At 38.6% G+C, this 16,996-nt stretch overlaps 1 protein-coding gene across 11 annotated transcripts in view; it reads left to right on the top strand.

Moving 5' to 3' along the window:
- LOC113417412 (uncharacterized) overlaps nt 1–16,996 on the top strand; it is a 233,977-nt gene that overhangs the window by 62,877 nt on the left and 154,104 nt on the right. Inside the window, exon 3 of one of the 11 annotated variants that reach the window (XR_015747725.1) lies at nt 2,397–2,763. The exons of the other annotated variants lie outside the window; for them this stretch is intronic. The gene's annotated coding sequence lies outside the window, so the exon portion shown is untranslated. Of the gene's footprint in view, nt 1–2,396; nt 2,764–16,996 lie in introns of those variants that run through there. 11 annotated transcript variants of the gene reach the window in all.

Genomic DNA, 16,996 nt, shown 5'->3' on the forward strand with positions numbered 1-16,996 from the left:
AAACTTTTCCTTATTAATAATTAAACTTTGCAATTTCAACAAATTATTGTCTGTCTGCTGGGCAGATTTTTGTGCTTTCTTCTTCATAAAAATAAACATGTAATAGTAAAGCCAGAGGAGGAAAATGCATTGCATTATTTTCTCATTGTATTTTTCTTCTTGGGTATTCCTTTAGTGCAAGCACACAAGAGCTAACACATAAATTAATTCTGAATATACTACCAGAGTTCCCACAGTCTTCATTTAGATAAACTGTGTTAGGAATAACAGCATAATAATTTTGCTAGATCAGACCAAACACCTTTGTAAGTCCAAATTCAATTTCCACAATAGCCTACTATGTCTCCCTCTGGGACATGTACAGGTAGTTCTCAACTTATGACCACAACTGAGCCCAAAATTTATGTTGCTAAGTGAGACATTTGTTAAGTGAGTTTTGCCCCATTTTACTACCTTTCTTGTAACAGTTGTTAAGTAAATCTGTGATGACCCAGAGTGTACTACAAATGTAACAAAATCCAAAATGTAAATAAATGTCCTTTAATGCCTCCAACTTGGCCCCACTGTTCAATAATACTCAGTTGGAGATAAAACGTACTCAAAAATAGTGTTCGAAAGAAAGCAATACAATCCGAATTTAATGAGCAGATAGAGGTGAAACAAAAACCAAACAAACTACAATGACAAAATTTCCACAATGGAACAGGAGAAGTATTTACCAAATTCAAGGAGATAACAAGGCACAGTCGGTTGGAAGGACGCCAACCAAGATAACTTCAGACCAAAATAAAACATGCTTTGTTTCCAGCGTTCACCAGTATGCAGGTCCAAACTCTTATGTAGTTCTCACACCTGCAGACCATGAAGAGGATCAAGGCCCTCTCCTCCTGAGTAGACCACGTCTCTCCCTTATCATCTCCTCCCTGCGTGCCCTAGGATGGATAGGGGATGGGCCTGGGTCCTCCTCTGACTGATCAGCCAGCCACTGCCCTTCCCCAGCCTCCTCCACAATCTCCGGAGCTACACTTCCACTTCCTGTCAGCTGTTCCTCCTCTCCCTCAGAGTCAGTCTCCACCAAGGGCATGACAAAATCCCTGCAGTTGTTAAGTTAGTAGTACAGTTGTTAAGTGAATCTGGCTTCCCCATTGACTTTGCTTGTTAGAAAGTTGCAAATGGTGATCACATGACCCCAGGACGCTGCAATCATCATAAATATGAGCCAGTTGCCATGCAGCTGAATTTTGATCATGTGATCATGGGGGTGCTACAATGGTCATAAGCCTGAAAAACAGTCATCAGTCACTTTTTCCAATGGTGTAACTTCGAACCGTCACTAAACAAATGGTTGTAAGTCAAAGACTACCTGTAATCACTTAGCTTTTTCTCCAACTAGACAAAATACTTATATTTTCAATTTCTAATAAAATCTAGTTGGTAGTATTCATAACTGTATTCATGTATTCATAACTATGTTTTTACGTATACCTATTATCTTGTAAGCAATTGACAAATAAAAATAAATAAAATAAATAGTAGCTTCAAAGATGGAGACCTTCATTCCTAATTCAATTAACGTTAGAGAATCATTCCATGCCAAGAACACCTTTAACCAAAGCCTGTTTTCAGGGCAAAACATAAGCCTGCCCATTGAAAAGGAAATGGAGGAGTCAGGGCAAGGCAATAGGAAACCTTGAGGTTCAAAATATGTCTTTGTACCCTTAGTAGCATATATTAGCACTCCGATGGAAATCCAGGAGCCTTGCCCAACAGTGGTGTTTTTGTGATCATTGTGATGTTTAGAAAACCGTATTTAAAAATGTATGGCATCAGCATGTCATCTCAACAATCATCTGCTTGAAAACCGCCATTTATTTATTTGCACGGGGCAAGTATATTTAAAAACTCCAGAGCTGGTCCCTCCCAAAAGCACACCAATCAGTTAAAGAAACCCCCAAAGAGTAGCAGAGGAATTTTCCTTTCTTGCACCTAACTGTGGGACAAACATGTCTGGGAGACCTTCTTTTCCTGTGGTATCCCCATGACATGGGCTCTCTCGGCTGCCCAGCCCTGAGTGAGTGGCTTAACTTGCTTAACTGTGGTCTTGTTTAATTATTTTCCCCCTCCATATTTTGATCCTATCCTGGGGCAGACTCAAATCTTTTAGACTTGATAAGTCATGATGTTTGAAGAGTCAGAGATTGCTGTGACCCAGACAAGAGGCAATAGAGACAGAATAGGGATCTCCAACAGGAACAGCCAATTCCCTGTGATCGTTCTTTTGCTTAGGATAGGCAGAGAAAACTGCCACCCAACAACAAGGAAAGGTCTGGAGACTTGTAAAAAGCCAAAAAAGGAAGATTTTATTTATTTGTAACCTGCCATTACTATTTTTACAGAAAATTCAAAGAGGTGACATGTGCAACACACCCTCTGTTTCCCCCACAACAACAACCCTCTGAGGTGAACATATCAAACACACCTATTTCCCCCACAACAACAACCCTGTGAGGTGAGTTGGGCTGAAAGAGAGTGACTGACCCAAGCTCACCTAGTTGGTTTTCATGGCTAATGTGGGATTTGAACTCATGAGCTCCCACTTTCTAGCTTGGTGCCTTAACCACTAGATCAAACTGGCTCTATTCTGTTCTAATATTCACCAATAGTCAGCAAAATGTGAATGTTTTAATTTACTAAGTTCACCCATTTTCATTTTTTAAATTCAAGTTTGGGGTAACAGCTCACAAACCCTTGCAGCAAAATCTACGCCACATTTTGAGGAAAGATGAGTAAATTCGCAGCAAGAAATTGAAACCTAAATCTTGCTAGTTCTATTAAATTTGCACAAGACAAAAATCCCACATCTTTGTTGAAGGAGGCTCGAGAAACAGCCTGGAACTAGTAAGAAAAGTGACATTGCTAAGTATATGGAGTCACACAAATGGCAAGTGTGAAAATAGATGCTTGGTAGAATGGCAAGGTGAAAAAATGCACATATATTGTATATATTTGTGAATGTGTGTGTGTAGGATTTTTTTTCAGATATTTTGTGTACAAACTATAAGCAAGAAGGAATCTATAAAGCAAGTTATTATTCCTCACAGTGCATGTGAGATGTGTTTTCTTACATTTTTAATTTTTGTAAGAATTGTTTCTTAAATTATTGCCACAGTGGTACTATATGCGATGATATGATAAATTTAATGAAAAATCAAATACTGATATTATTTTGCTGCAAATTACATGAATGAATTGCAAAGCTAACTAATGATGTTAAATATATGATTTAATTGGTTGCTGTATTGTGTAAATCGCAAAAGACATTGCAATTATTGTAATTGCTGCAGTGATTTAAAGCATTATGTTGTAAATATTTGTCTATAGGAGCAAAGTAACTGTTTTACATCAAGGTTAGGCTAAATTTTTTCTTTCTAGGGGAGTCACATTTAACACAAAGAAGGGAAATGCTGCGGTATCTAGAAAGATGATAAAAAGTGTGAGGTGATATGCTTGTTATAAATATATTTGGGCTAAGATCTTCTGGATTCTCTCCTTCCCAGTTTATTTCTATTTTAGAGCTTCCACTAAAATTGATCGTGTTCTTTTCATTTCAAAATCAAAAGACATTGTTGGTTTTCAGCAGTTGTGATTGGAGGCCCGGGAGATTAGAAAAAGAGGGTGTATGGGCCCATCTATGGAAGCTTTATCCTCAGAAGAAATCTAGTCAATCTATGTAGTTGATGGACAAGTGGATAAGAGAATGGCAGAGTTAAAAGGGACCTTGGAGATCTTTTATTCCAAAACCCTGTTCAAGCAGGAGATCTTATCCTATTTCAGTCGAATGGCTGTCCAATCTCTTCTCTTCCTCCAGTGATGGAGCACACCCACAACTTCTGAAGGCAACCAGTTCCACTGACTGATTGGCCTAATGGTCAGGAAATTTCTCCTTAAGCCCTACATTTCTTTTGCTAAGCAACACATTTGTTAACTGATTTTTGTCCCGTTTTATGACCATTCTGTGAATGGTCCATTCTGTTAAGTGAATCTCTGCCGTGGTTAAGTTAGTAACACGGCCATTAAGTAAATCTGCCTTCCCTATTGCTTGTCAGAAGGCTGTAAAATGTGATCACATGACCCTGGGATACTGCAACAGTGGTAAATAGGAGCCAGTTGCCAAGGGTCTGCATGTGATCATGCTCCATAAGTTCATACATGTGAAAAATAGTCATAAGTCCCTTTTTTCAGGGTTGTTTCAACTTTGAACAGTCACTAAGCGAATGATTGTAAGTCGAGGACAGCCTGTATAGAGGAGAATCTCCTGCCTCTACATATGATATCTATTTCTTCCCATCCTCACCAGGGGTGGGGTCCGACAGGGTTAACTATGGGTTTGGTGATTTACGATGTGCTTCCCTGCATGCTGCGTGCGCGTGTAAATTTTCGTCAGCTTGCTGTGTCAGCTTGCTGCCTGGACAGCTGAGCAGCGCTGCCTGCAGGGAAACAGCGTTTGAAAAAGCACTTTTTTCCTGCTTTTTCAACTGCAGCCATGCCTCGCATGGCAGCTGAGGTTGAAAAAGCAGGAAATAAAGGTCAGGTAAGAGCCCGGGCAGGCGGGTGGGCCAAAACAGCAGCAGACATAGAACCGGTTCTATGTCTGCTGTTCTTCAGAGCTACTGGTTCTACAGAGTCGGACAGAACCAGTAGAATCCCACCCCTGATCCTCACTCTTTCTTCAGAGGAAAGTTTCTACCAGTTCAGCATTCAGAAGGGAGCACTTAGTGGGAGCCATTGCCACAGGACAGCCAGAGGAGATGGCTGAATTCCTGAGTTCCTTAAAAATACTTTATGAATACATGTACACACCAGAGGTGGTATTCAGCAGGCTCTGACCAGTTCTGGAGAACCGGTAGTGGAAATTTTGAGTTGTTTGGAGAACCAGCAAATACCACCTCTGACTGGGGATTTTACAGTATCCTTCCCCTGCCACACCCACCAAGCCACACCCACAGAACCGGTAGTAAAAACATTTGAATCCCACCACAGATACACACACATTTACTTAAATCAGGAAGCTTCCCACTGTCTGTTTTTTTAAAAAAATACAAGACAGCAAATCTGAGATTAAGATTTAATCTACCATCGTCATGTCTCATTTGGCCTTTGATGATATTGTAAGAAAAGTAAAACATACTGGAGAAAGTTAGAAAAGAACATTCCACTGATTAAGGGATTCAAAATTCTGGTGATGTTTATTTTGGAATTACTAAAATGAGGAACATATAAACAGCTTGTAGAGTTGCTATGGAGCTCCTGAACAAATCCTGCAGGTTAAAAATGTACATGGAGAATTGGAACAATTTGTCAGGTTTCAGGACTCTGTGTCTATGAATACATAGATAATGTTTCTGGGAGAAAAAAACTTGTGTATGGATCAGCTTCTAAAATGATATTTCACAGCTGTGGTTACCATTTTGTTCTTTCTGAACATAGAAAAAAAATTCTATTCTTCGAGGTTCTTACTTGTTGTAAGGATTGTGTCATGAAAATTAAGAGGAATCATTTGTCTTTGAAAGCCTAAATAGAGTTTGAAATGGAGAAGAACAGAGCTGAAATTTGCATTCAGGTAATCCTCGACTTAAAAGCATTCATTTAGTGACCATTTGAATTTACAATACCACTGAAAACAGTGACTTATGACTGTTTTTCACACTTATAACTGTTGCAGTATCCCCATGGTCATGTGATCAAAATTCAGATGCTTGGCAACTGGCATGTATTTATGACGGTTGTAGTGTCCCGGGATCATGTGATCATCTTTTGTGACTTTCTGACAAGCAAAGTTAATGGGGAAGCTAGATTCACTTAACAACCAGATTACTAACATATCAACTGCAGTGATTCACTTAACAACTGTGGCAAGAAAGATCTAAAATTGGGCAAAATTCACTTAATAACTGTCTTGCTTAGTAACAGAAATATTGAGTTCAATTGTGGTCTTAAGTCGAGGACTACCTGTAGAAATAATAAAGACTTTATTAAAACTGCTAGCAATTGCAAACAGGTTACGGAAATGCTTACTAAGCCAGCAATAAATGTTAGAGGCAAGGGGTATTGTCAATAAGCTGCACATGTGTTGAACCAGGCCATGCAAGTTAGGGAACTTTAAATTAAATTAAAGAGGATAAAGGCCACTGAAAAGGGGGATCAGTGTTAACCAGTTGCCTTCCTCTACAGCTTCTCTTTCCATAAACCACTCGTAAATTGAGAATGGTTCTTGTCCCAAAGTCTAACTAAGATGTAGCTGAGATGTAGCAATGCCTGCAATTAGAGACATGTGTTAAGCTGAAGCTATGATTTATGGGCAAAATTCCAAAGGAGCTACAATGAGCTGAAATATGACTTTTATTTTCTCTCCGTCTTCTGAGGCTTCTCCCCATCCCTCATGCATCCCTCGACCTCCCTCTGGGCTCCAGATGTCTGTCATTAGACGAGCAGAGTTCTGAACATTCCCTTTGATTATTCTTAGTGTCTTAAATGGTTGGTTCTCAGGAAAATGGTCAGAAAGCAGCTGCTGCTTTTTCTTTAACCTTTTCAAAATCTTTATTTGCTGAAAGAGCACAGCGAGTTGATGTTGTTGAGCATTTCTGTTGTAAACTGAAGAGGAGCAAAAAAAAAAAAAAAAGAGGAAAGGGCTGCAATTGATAAAAGGCATAATCTGTTTGAAGTAAATCATGTCACCCAGGTCTTTAAAAAAAATAGCCTTTTCTCTGAAAAAGGGAGGAAAATACACAAATAACAAGAGGGGCCTGGGTTTCCAAATTCAAATAAAAGGTCAGGATTCAGAAACAGCAGACAATAACAGACCAAATGAAACTTTCAGAAATATACAATTAAAAAGGAAACACACATATACCCACAAGTGAGGTTTACTCAGAAGAACAGTGATTAAGATTCACATCTACGTGTATGACAACCACATGCCAAGTTTTCATAGAAACAAAACAAAGGGGAATATCTTGAAAAGCAAATGCAACTGTTCCTTCTTAGAAAACAAGCCAAAAGTGTTTTTTAATGCTTCAATTTGTCAATTGATTTGGTGAGGAAATGAACTGTGCAGTTTGGCATAATAGATCCCACCAAATTTCCCCGTTCCCACCAGAAACAGACAGAAGAATTGGCAAAACCAGGTTTCTGGCTTATCTTTCTGTGAAAGATGGAACATTTTACAAAACTGCTTCTTCCACCCTGAATCATTGGATCCATTTCAAAAGTTTTAAAGTCTTCATTAGAAAATCAGGTTGACGTGATCAGGTATGGTGATAACTTACCCAGAACACAGTTTTCACAACTGAAAACTTTTGTGAGTGCCATAGCTGAACCAAATGTTACTTACTGTACTTACCATTGTACCACATTGCCTCTCTTTCAGTCTGAGAAGGCAAGGGCTGTTCATCCATTCCAGTTAGGCTTTTGGTTGCTTGCTAAACAATGGAACTACCCTACCCTACTTGACTTTTTGTTTTAAATGCTGCTGACATAAGCCTTAACAGCCAATTTCTCTACTTGCCTGTCTAGCTCCAAGGCTGCATACCTGGGATTGATCATTTGTCTTTATATTAACCCACTGATTAAAAAAATCATTTACCTGAACTGGATATTGAGGATTATTTACTCCCGTGGAATGTGCTTCATCTCAGCCTAGACATAATAGCATTAATTTAATATTCCTGGCATATTATGTTTCCTGTTACCGCCCAGGCTGCCCATGGCAAAAAGCTAGGAGAGGTGAACACTCTTCAGTAACATCATCTGGCTGCCTCCTCTGCGCATTTAATTTTGCACAGTAAGCAAGAAGAGGAAGTATTTGTCTTTCTACCCTCACGTCTTCAGGGAATGAAAAATATATATTTAAAATTCCTACTTCTACACAAATCCTTGGGGTGGAATCATTTGATAGTGGAAAGGGTGCTATACATGGTATTTCTTGTTCTGCCTATTGCACAAATCAAGCACAACTTGGATCTGAGGGACCTGAGCAAGAGAAAGCCTAAGGGAAAGGACAAGACAATTAAAAATAAGAGGATAATGGGTTTTGGTATTCTGATTAGAAGGACCATGGAAATAATGAAAATTGTGAGGTGACAGTAAAGTGAAAGAATGCGGGAAAGTAACAGAATGGCCATCATGTTTTAGACTGTGGTTCCCCAAATCCTTTGCCATTGGCCATGTTGGCTGTGCTTAATAGCAACTTAAATCCAAATTCTGGAGATTTTCTTTGGTAGGGGTATCCCTCATTTACATGATTAATTCTCAAAGCCATTTCTCTCAAACACAGAGAGTATATAAGGCTCCAGATGTTCCTTTTCTCTAAGGATATTTCAAGAGAAAGAGTTATAAAATAATCCAAGACAGCAGCAATAGCTGCATGATTGAACCCCTTTTTATTGGGCCCTGTTTTCCTCTCAGGAAGACCACATTTTAGAAGTGATGTCTCAGCCAGCTGGCCGAAACTACACTCACGCATTTATCATTTATGTAATGGGATGTGAAAATAACCTTGGGAGTCAGGAGGGAGGGATTTAGCCTAGACAACAGTCTGATAAGAGAAATTTGCATCCAAATCTGAACGATGGGGGTGGAGAAGGAACTCTTCCTACTTATCTGTAAAGTAAAGGCAGAAAACACTTTCAAACTTTCAAAGTTCTGTTTCTGTAACCTTACAATAAAGGTAGCATGAGTATTCATTTTTTGGTTTCCTGCCTGGACTATCTGAAAGGACTAACACTTTAAAAGAATCTATATTATCTTAGGCTACCAATGATGTATACAATCATTGTATAGAATGTGCAAAGATGGAAAGATTTGGCACTCTCCTAATGATTGGTGAAAACTAATGGAACTTGTTGAGATGGCTAAATTGAGTTTTTTGATCAGAGAAAAGACAAAGTCTATGTTTATTGCTGGCTGGAAACCCCTTACAGACTATTAGTGTAAAATGAAGAAAAAAAAGAACATATGATTTATGATTTTGATGATTGGTCAGGACAGATTATAGAAAGAAGAGAGTTATGTTGTATAATGTATAATTATACTTTTTTTTCTTTGCTATTTTTTCTTTCTTGCATTTTACTTTCTCTTTGATTTGTTTCTTTTTTCTTTTTCTTGCTTTATATTAGTTTGTATTAGTTTTTAATCTCTTTTTTTTTTAAAAAAACTAGTAAAATATTCTAAAAAGACTTGGTGCATGAGAGAAGCAGAGTGGTATAACAGTAAAACTGTTGCTACTTGCCTATAATTGCTCACAATAGTTCACCCCTCAATGTTTATTTTTTTCAGTATAATTTTCTTTTATTTTGTGTGGTTAGAGAATCTTCTTTTTTCCTTTCTTTTTTTCTCAACCAGCCAATTGATGTCATGGATATTGAATAGTGTGGCTTCTACCCAGAAGGAAATGAAGTGGATTCAGAAGAAGGTCTGTGTTTCCTATATATCATTGCTTATGTATCCAATACAATGTATATTTAGTATACAACTATCTGTCATGGTTGTTTAACTTTTCAGAAGTATATAGATGCTTGAGTCTGGTAAAACCTCTCTGCATGTATTGAGTAGAAGGGGAAGTGTATGCTCTAGTTGCTTGATTTGAAAAATAAGTACAAAAGGAAGGAATTTTACGAACCAAAATCCTGGAGAGGGAAGGTTTAAGTCTTTCTCACCTATTCATGGAGATGACAATAATAACTGGGCCCCTGCATTTATATGGTAGACTTAGCAGAGAATATCTGCATGTGATCACCAAATCTCCTGGATCAACTGAGATCAATCTGGAGAACTTCTAACAACTCAAGAGCTATTCTGACCATGGCATGGTATGTTGAAACTTGCACTCCAAAGATGTGATATCTGTCAGGCCAAATTTATAGAGCTGAGAAGTTTTAAGATAAAGTTTTGGAGAAACTTTCTGACAGAGAGAACAATCAACCAATGAAACAGCTTGCCCTCGGAAGTTGTGGGAACGCCATCACTTGAGACCTTCAAGAAGAGATTGGACTGCCATTTGTCAGAAATGGTGTAGGGTCTCCCGCTTGGGCGGGGGGTTGGACTAGATGACCTACAAGGTCCCTTCCAACTCTGATTATCTGTTATCTGTTAAGAGTTAAAAAAGAATGCCTTACACCTTTCTAATATTGAAGCACTCAATCAGTAGTTCCTTAAAATTCTTCCCATTTCCCCCAAAGTAAATAAAAGCTTGAATGTTCTGTCCTATCTATTTGAGAAAGGAACCCGGGGAGCAAAATAATAATAATAATAATAATAATAATAATAATAATAATAATAATAATAATAATAATAATAATAATAAAATGGCAGACTGCATATTTCAGGCTGCTCTATTTGCCCTCCTGCCCTAGATGGTGCCAACAGAGCATCTAAAGCCAACAACTCTTAACTTTGATTATCTTCACAATCTCAAGCAATTTTACACAGATACCACGAGATTCAGGCAAGAATGACAGAACCTCATGAGATTCCAGTTCCCTTTTTAATTTGTGTTCTTTATTTTTTATTTTCTGTCATAATACCGTTGCTCATTGCATAAAAAGATTACCACTCCTTAATATATTTCGGGGATAGGCGTTCATTCTGAAGACATGCCAGCGGGGGACTACAACATCACATGCTTCTGATACAGTCTACAGGTAGCCCTCAACCATAATTGAGCCCAAAATTTCCATTGCTAAGCAAGATTGTTACTCAGTAAATTTTGCCTCATTTTATGACCTTTTTTTGCCACAGTTCTTAAGTGAATTACTGCAACGGTTAAGTAAGTAAGGTGGTTAGGGTTGGATTCTGCATTGACTTTGCTTGTCAGAAGGTTGCAAAAGGTGATCACATGGGACACAGCAAATATTATAAATATGTGCCAGTTGCCAAGCGTCTGAATTTTGATCACATGGGGATGCTGCAATGTCGTAAGCATGAAAAACAGTCATGTCACTTTTTCAGCACCATTATAACTTCGAACAATTCTTATACAACTGGTTGTAAGTCGAGGACATACATGTATTGATCTTGGGGCAGAGTACAACCAAGACATAAAGAAAGAGTAACATTAACACTCCCTTCTCATCTGAACCCCTCTTCCAAAAGTCAGGAGAAGATGGGAATAAAAATGGAAACATTTCACCTCACATATTTATCCTAGTTAAGAACCGCCCATCTGCCTCACCGAGCTCTTGTTAAGTGAAGCACTTTTATGAACCCAATCAGAAACACTTAACCAAATGTACATTTCTCTTAGTGCTGTGATTGGAATAAAAAACGTTCAGTTCATGTTCTTTAGACTTGTCTGACATTCAGAACACCACTGAGTCTGTTACTTCATGTAACAGTAAAGAAATGTAAATATAAATACTTGTGCCCAAAGGAACAAACACATCACCTAAATGTTTTTTTTTAAAGCAAAAGAAACCATTTATGTGGTTGAAAGAGATCAGAACCAAATAATGTTTGGGCAAACACAATCTCCCTTAATGAAATGCAAATTAGACTGAGAGTAGTGCCAAACAATGTTTTTTCCCCTTTCAAAAAAAAAAATGTTTTCCAAGGTTTCCTATTTCTCTCTGTCTCTCTGTCTCTCCCTCACTCTGCCTTGGATAAGTAGAAATAGCAGAAAAGTACATTGGGCTGATGACCAATCTGGGAAACATTAGCCAACTCCTAGTCTTAATGAATTGAGGGGCTCTTTAAAAACACCAACCAAATGCTCCGTTCAGCCTGGCTAGGACTCAAATGCTTTCAGCCCCACTAGGATCGCAGCCAACCATTCTTAGTTTGTTTTTCTGAGGTTAGCACACCGGTGTTTGCAAGGAGGCTTTGGCAAAAGCTGGATCTAAGACCTATCAGATCAAAAGGTTGACAGCCTTCCCACATTGGGACCCATGAAGGATTCCTCAGGGGAGGTCAGAAAGTAATTTTTCATCTGTATTTCACCCACTGTTTATTTGAGAGACATAAATAGTTTTTGCTTGGAGGATGGCAAGATGGCGTACCCTTGGCTGTTCTGATTAGATAATAAATCTTTTAACAGAATAATTTTTTGGGAGCTGCATTTGTTTGTGATCTATTTGTGGGCTCTACATATGGTAGGCAATAGATTTAATAGATTCCTCCTCCCATATGTCCCCATCCCAATGTATTATACTTCAGTTTGCAGAATTCCTAGACTATGCTTCCTTTTATTCTTCCTTTTTGGGAGGGAATCATAGTTTCAGTTCCCCAAGTTGGGAAAGTGGCCTTAAACTTTTTCAGAGCTGAACTCACCAAGATGATATTAGTTTGCTCGAAGCTTTTGATATTTCCTTTACATCCTTATTCAGCTCTCGCTTGGTTAGCTGACCTTGGATATTAAGCAGATATTATTATATATACAAATAGTCTTCGACTTATGACCACAATTGAGCCCCACATTTCTGTTGCTAACTGAGACATTCGCTAAGTGAGTTTTGCCCCACTTTACAACCTTTCTTGCTATAACTGAATCACTGCGACCTTGCAGCTGTTAAGTTAGTATGGTTGTTAAGTGAATCTGGCTTCCCCATTGACGTTTCTTGTCAGAGAATCACAAAAGGTGATCACTTGACTTGGGGCACCGCAGATGTCATAAATACATATTAGTTGCCAAGCGCCTGAATTTTTGTCACGGGGATGTTGTAAATGTGAAAAACAGTCACAACACTTTTTTCAGTGTTGTAAACTTGAACAGTGACTAAATGAATGTTTGTATGTTGAGGTTACCTGTAAGAGGAACAGGAGTTGTTCATACCTTATTTACACCTGGGTACCTAAAGAAGTGAGGGAGTGGGACATAGCCATTAGTTCCATTCCAGTTGCTTATATGCTGTTATTTACAGAGCATAAATGGTCGCACAATCAGCACAATATCTACAGATAAGGACCTACATGTGAACGGTTGAATACATGAGTGTTTTTCATGATCTGGACCCTTCTTTATGCAGCATGAAATGACATGAAACACATGCTCCACTTATGCATTTCACCTCATTGCAGATGTTAAGAGTGATGGAGACACTGTGCTCTATCCTTCCAATGGAGAAAAATAATGTGGAACAAATGGGTACACAAGCAGCTGGAGGAAGAGCTGTAGAGGGCTAGACAAATATGGAGCAGTTTGCATCTTTAAGCCATCTTTGGCAAGGATATACCTGGTAGCACACCCCATGGAACACGCCATGGCCAACTCATCACAGCTAACTTGCAGTGGTCAACTCACCATGGCCAACTCGCCATGGGACAACTTGCTGTGGGACAGAGTTACACTAATATCAAAGAAGTGGTGGAATAGAGTCATTAAACAAAAGATGCAAAAGGAGGGACAAAATGAAATGTGAATGACAAAACTTAAAATAATTTTTTAATTAGTTTAAATAATTAAATTGAATTGTTGAATAGTCCCACAGCAAGTTGGATGCAGTGAGTTGTCCCATTCTGGGGTTGCCTCCCTGCAGCACTGTTGACAGTCACGATTGGCTTCTGTTCAGTACCTTCTCTCTGCATATGATTTGAGAGGGGAAAATATTGGAAAAATAAAGGGCTACGAAAGGGGCCATTGTCCTGCAGCCTCCATGGGGAATTCGGGTGACAAAGGTATGCAGGAAACATCCAAGAAAGCAGATTAGAAACTTGAGCTTTGTGCTCTCTTTTAAAGCCTAAAGACTGCCATAGAACTAAGGCTTTTCCTTGGCCTCTCTTGCTCCTCTATGCAGATTGGGGAAACTGAGCTGTAAGAAAACACTGTGCTCCATCTCTGTACTTCAGATATGCAATTATTCAATCTCTCAATGGCAACACCTGACTCTATATAGCCAGATTAATTTGAGTGCAAAATAAATTCCATAACGAGAAGCAACTGCAAATGCCCCACAAAAGCTATGTTTGCTGGCAACACTGTTTCTAAACTGCAATACATTTAATCCTGATATAATTGCTTTATAATTGCTTCAATCCCTCCTATAGCACATCACACAAAATGAGATAGCTTCATCTGAGTAGTTTGAGATTTTAATTTTTAATATCTAATATTTTTTTGTTTTAATCCACACCGTCCTTCTCATGGATATGTGACCAGAAGTGAATCTTTCCCCAAAGGCATAATTAAAATAAGCACACCTATCTTTCTCATGTCAGGATTGAAACAGCTATTCTCAGTGAGACAAGTAGACAGGCTGTAACTGCCTGCTTGTGGCGCCTTGCCCTGTACCAGCGTTAGAGGCTGAAGATGCCTGATTTATGCACAAAACAGCTTGGAAAACCAAAGACCATTGGAGGTTTTTAAGAAGAGACTGGACAGCTACTTGTCTGAAACGGTATAGGGTTTCCTGCTAGAGCAGAGGGTTTGACTGGAACAGGGGTGTCAAATTCATGGCTCATGAGCCAGATGCGTCACGTGCCATCCGGTTTAGCGAAGGGGGAAAAAGTCCCGATACGTCATGTGATGCTGCCATGACGCCGCGAGTTTGACACCCCTGGACTGGAAGATGTCAAAGATCCCTTCCAGCTCTATTCTGACTGATTGAGGATCAGAATGTGGCCACAATGATGTGGACATCAGTCTTAGCCATGATTTATCTACAGTGTAACGTAGATCATTCTTATTGCCCTTATTATACATTGGGACTATTATTGCCAGTCCCAAATTTTTTGGAATATAACTAGTCTGATCTATGAATGTAAATAGGGATGCTGACTGAGGCGGCCACCAGCTGCAATTGTTTTCATTATTTCAGGTAAAACACAATCAAGATCTGGGGCCTTGTTCATTAAAAAAAAAAAAATCCCAGAAGAAGCAGTAGCAAACCATTTCCATATTCTTGCCAAGAAAACCTTATAGACCATCATGATACCACCAGGTTTGTCTCAATGAAAATTCACTTTAAAAAAAATCTCTGCAGCCTTTTATTTTAGAACCACAAGCACTTCTCACAAATCCTGGGAAATATTGGCATCCACAACTGATATTTTGATGGAAAGTCTGGATCAGCAGCAAAAATTTTATGTGCTGCTTGGTTCTACAATAACAGCCTCAGTCTTGATTTTAACCTCCCCTCTCCTCAGTTCCTAGTCTGAAGAAAAAATTTCTTTGGGATCCCTTCTTTTGAGATTCCCCTCCATTAAAGTGGGAGAAACCAGGAAGTCCACTGGACAGATGGTTGTGTAATGAAAGCAGGACACTTGTTCACTCTCCCACACATATGTACCATCTTCATTTTGTAACTTCAGTAACCACCAGACTACCACTGCTCTATCTATGGGATTTTCACTGACGTATTCTTTTCTTGAAAAATGAAAAGGTTAGTAGCACTTGCCTTCCCATCAATGTGAATGAAAATGGGTAAACAAGCCAAAGAAAACATTGGTACAGGACTCGTTTTCTCTCATTTGCCAACCAGGCTTGAAAGAAACAAGAGCCTGGGTGCAGGCGGGGGCAGGGGGGAGGGGGAAGGAGAGGAAGTACTAACAGCAGGATGTACACAAATAAGCCGTCAACCATATGTTTCCTATCACAAAGGTCAAATGCTAGGTTCTTAATTAAGAAATCTGAATTCTATGTCATCAAGACAGCCTGGGGCAATAGGTTATGTTCTCCCAAATGTAACACTTAATTGTTTACTAGCAACTCACCATGCTTTGGAACTTCAGGCAGTTGGGGATATTTGGGACAGCAATTAGATGCTTATTTGAAGAAATCTCTTTGAGGCATTGGATATTGTCAAGCAAATTCTCCTGTATTAGGCACAATTAAGTTTGTGGTTGCCAATCCACTAAACAATTCGCCCCAACTTACCCTCAACAATCAGCCCAGAAAGTAGGAGAGCCCTCTGCTGATGCTGAAAACAGAAAGGACAAAGTCACTTTAAAAAAAAAAAACTTACAGTTCCGGATCATTTTAAGTATGAAGTAGTGGGTGCTTTAGATGTCCAGGTATAAGTATATTTCATCCTTAAGAGCAAAATGTGAAACAGGCATCAAACAGGCATTCAAAGCTAAAGCTAAGATAGCTTTCTGCAGTCTGCTGATTTCCATTGAGGAGAGAAAATGTTGGCTGGAGAATTCTAGAGACTGTCCATTCAGGGGTTGGTGGGGGAAGCATGAATGGAAGTATGTATGTGCTCTTAACTGTTTGTGGGATTTCTGAGCAAAAAGCTGCACTGAAAGTCAGCCTCAGGTATATTCCTGGGCCTGCCCTGGAGTTTAACCCTTGACCAAAAATGATCATTAAAAATGGATTCCCAGGTAAAAACACCCAAAAAACACAACTGGATGAATGAATTATACTTTATTGTAAGGCAACATTAATAGAACATTGAAAATCTGAAAATACAAACTTTCCACTGTCTGAGAACTTGGAGAAGAAGAGAGGAAGTGTTATCTTTTCTTCTTTTTTAATTTTTTTTTAAAATTTACAAATATGAACATAAAAGACTAACACAGACTAAAAAAATATATGAAAAGTAGAGTAAAAGAGAACTGGTGGGGAAAAAAATGTAAGAAACAGAGATATACTGTATAAAAGATGACTTCCCTCTCCTTCCAAACTAATATAAACAACTTCAGTAATTTAACACCATTTCCAATACGTCCATAAAAATCCTATTCCCATATCTCATCCCTTATCCATAATCAAATTATATAAACTCATCATTCACTTCTAATCAACAGGTCTATTAAGATCTACCAGAAATACTGTGGTAACATATTTAACCTTAATCTAATAATTCCACTTTATATCATATGTCAATTTATCTCTTTTTCTACGAGCAAAAGATATCTCTCCCCATTTATAAACAGATCTTTAAACCTTTAAGTCTTCCTGTTCACTTCTGATCAGGAAGAAATTCCATTAATAGCTATCATAAATGATAACATATATTTTAACCCTGATCAAACAAATCCAGTCTGAATTTCTTCTGTTTACTTC

This window comes from Notechis scutatus, chromosome 2, assembly GCF_049901735.1.
Source record: "Notechis scutatus isolate UNSWTSFEM ecotype Mainland chromosome 2, rNotScu1.2, whole genome shotgun sequence".
Lineage (NCBI taxonomy): Eukaryota > Metazoa > Chordata > Lepidosauria > Squamata > Elapidae > Notechis > Notechis scutatus.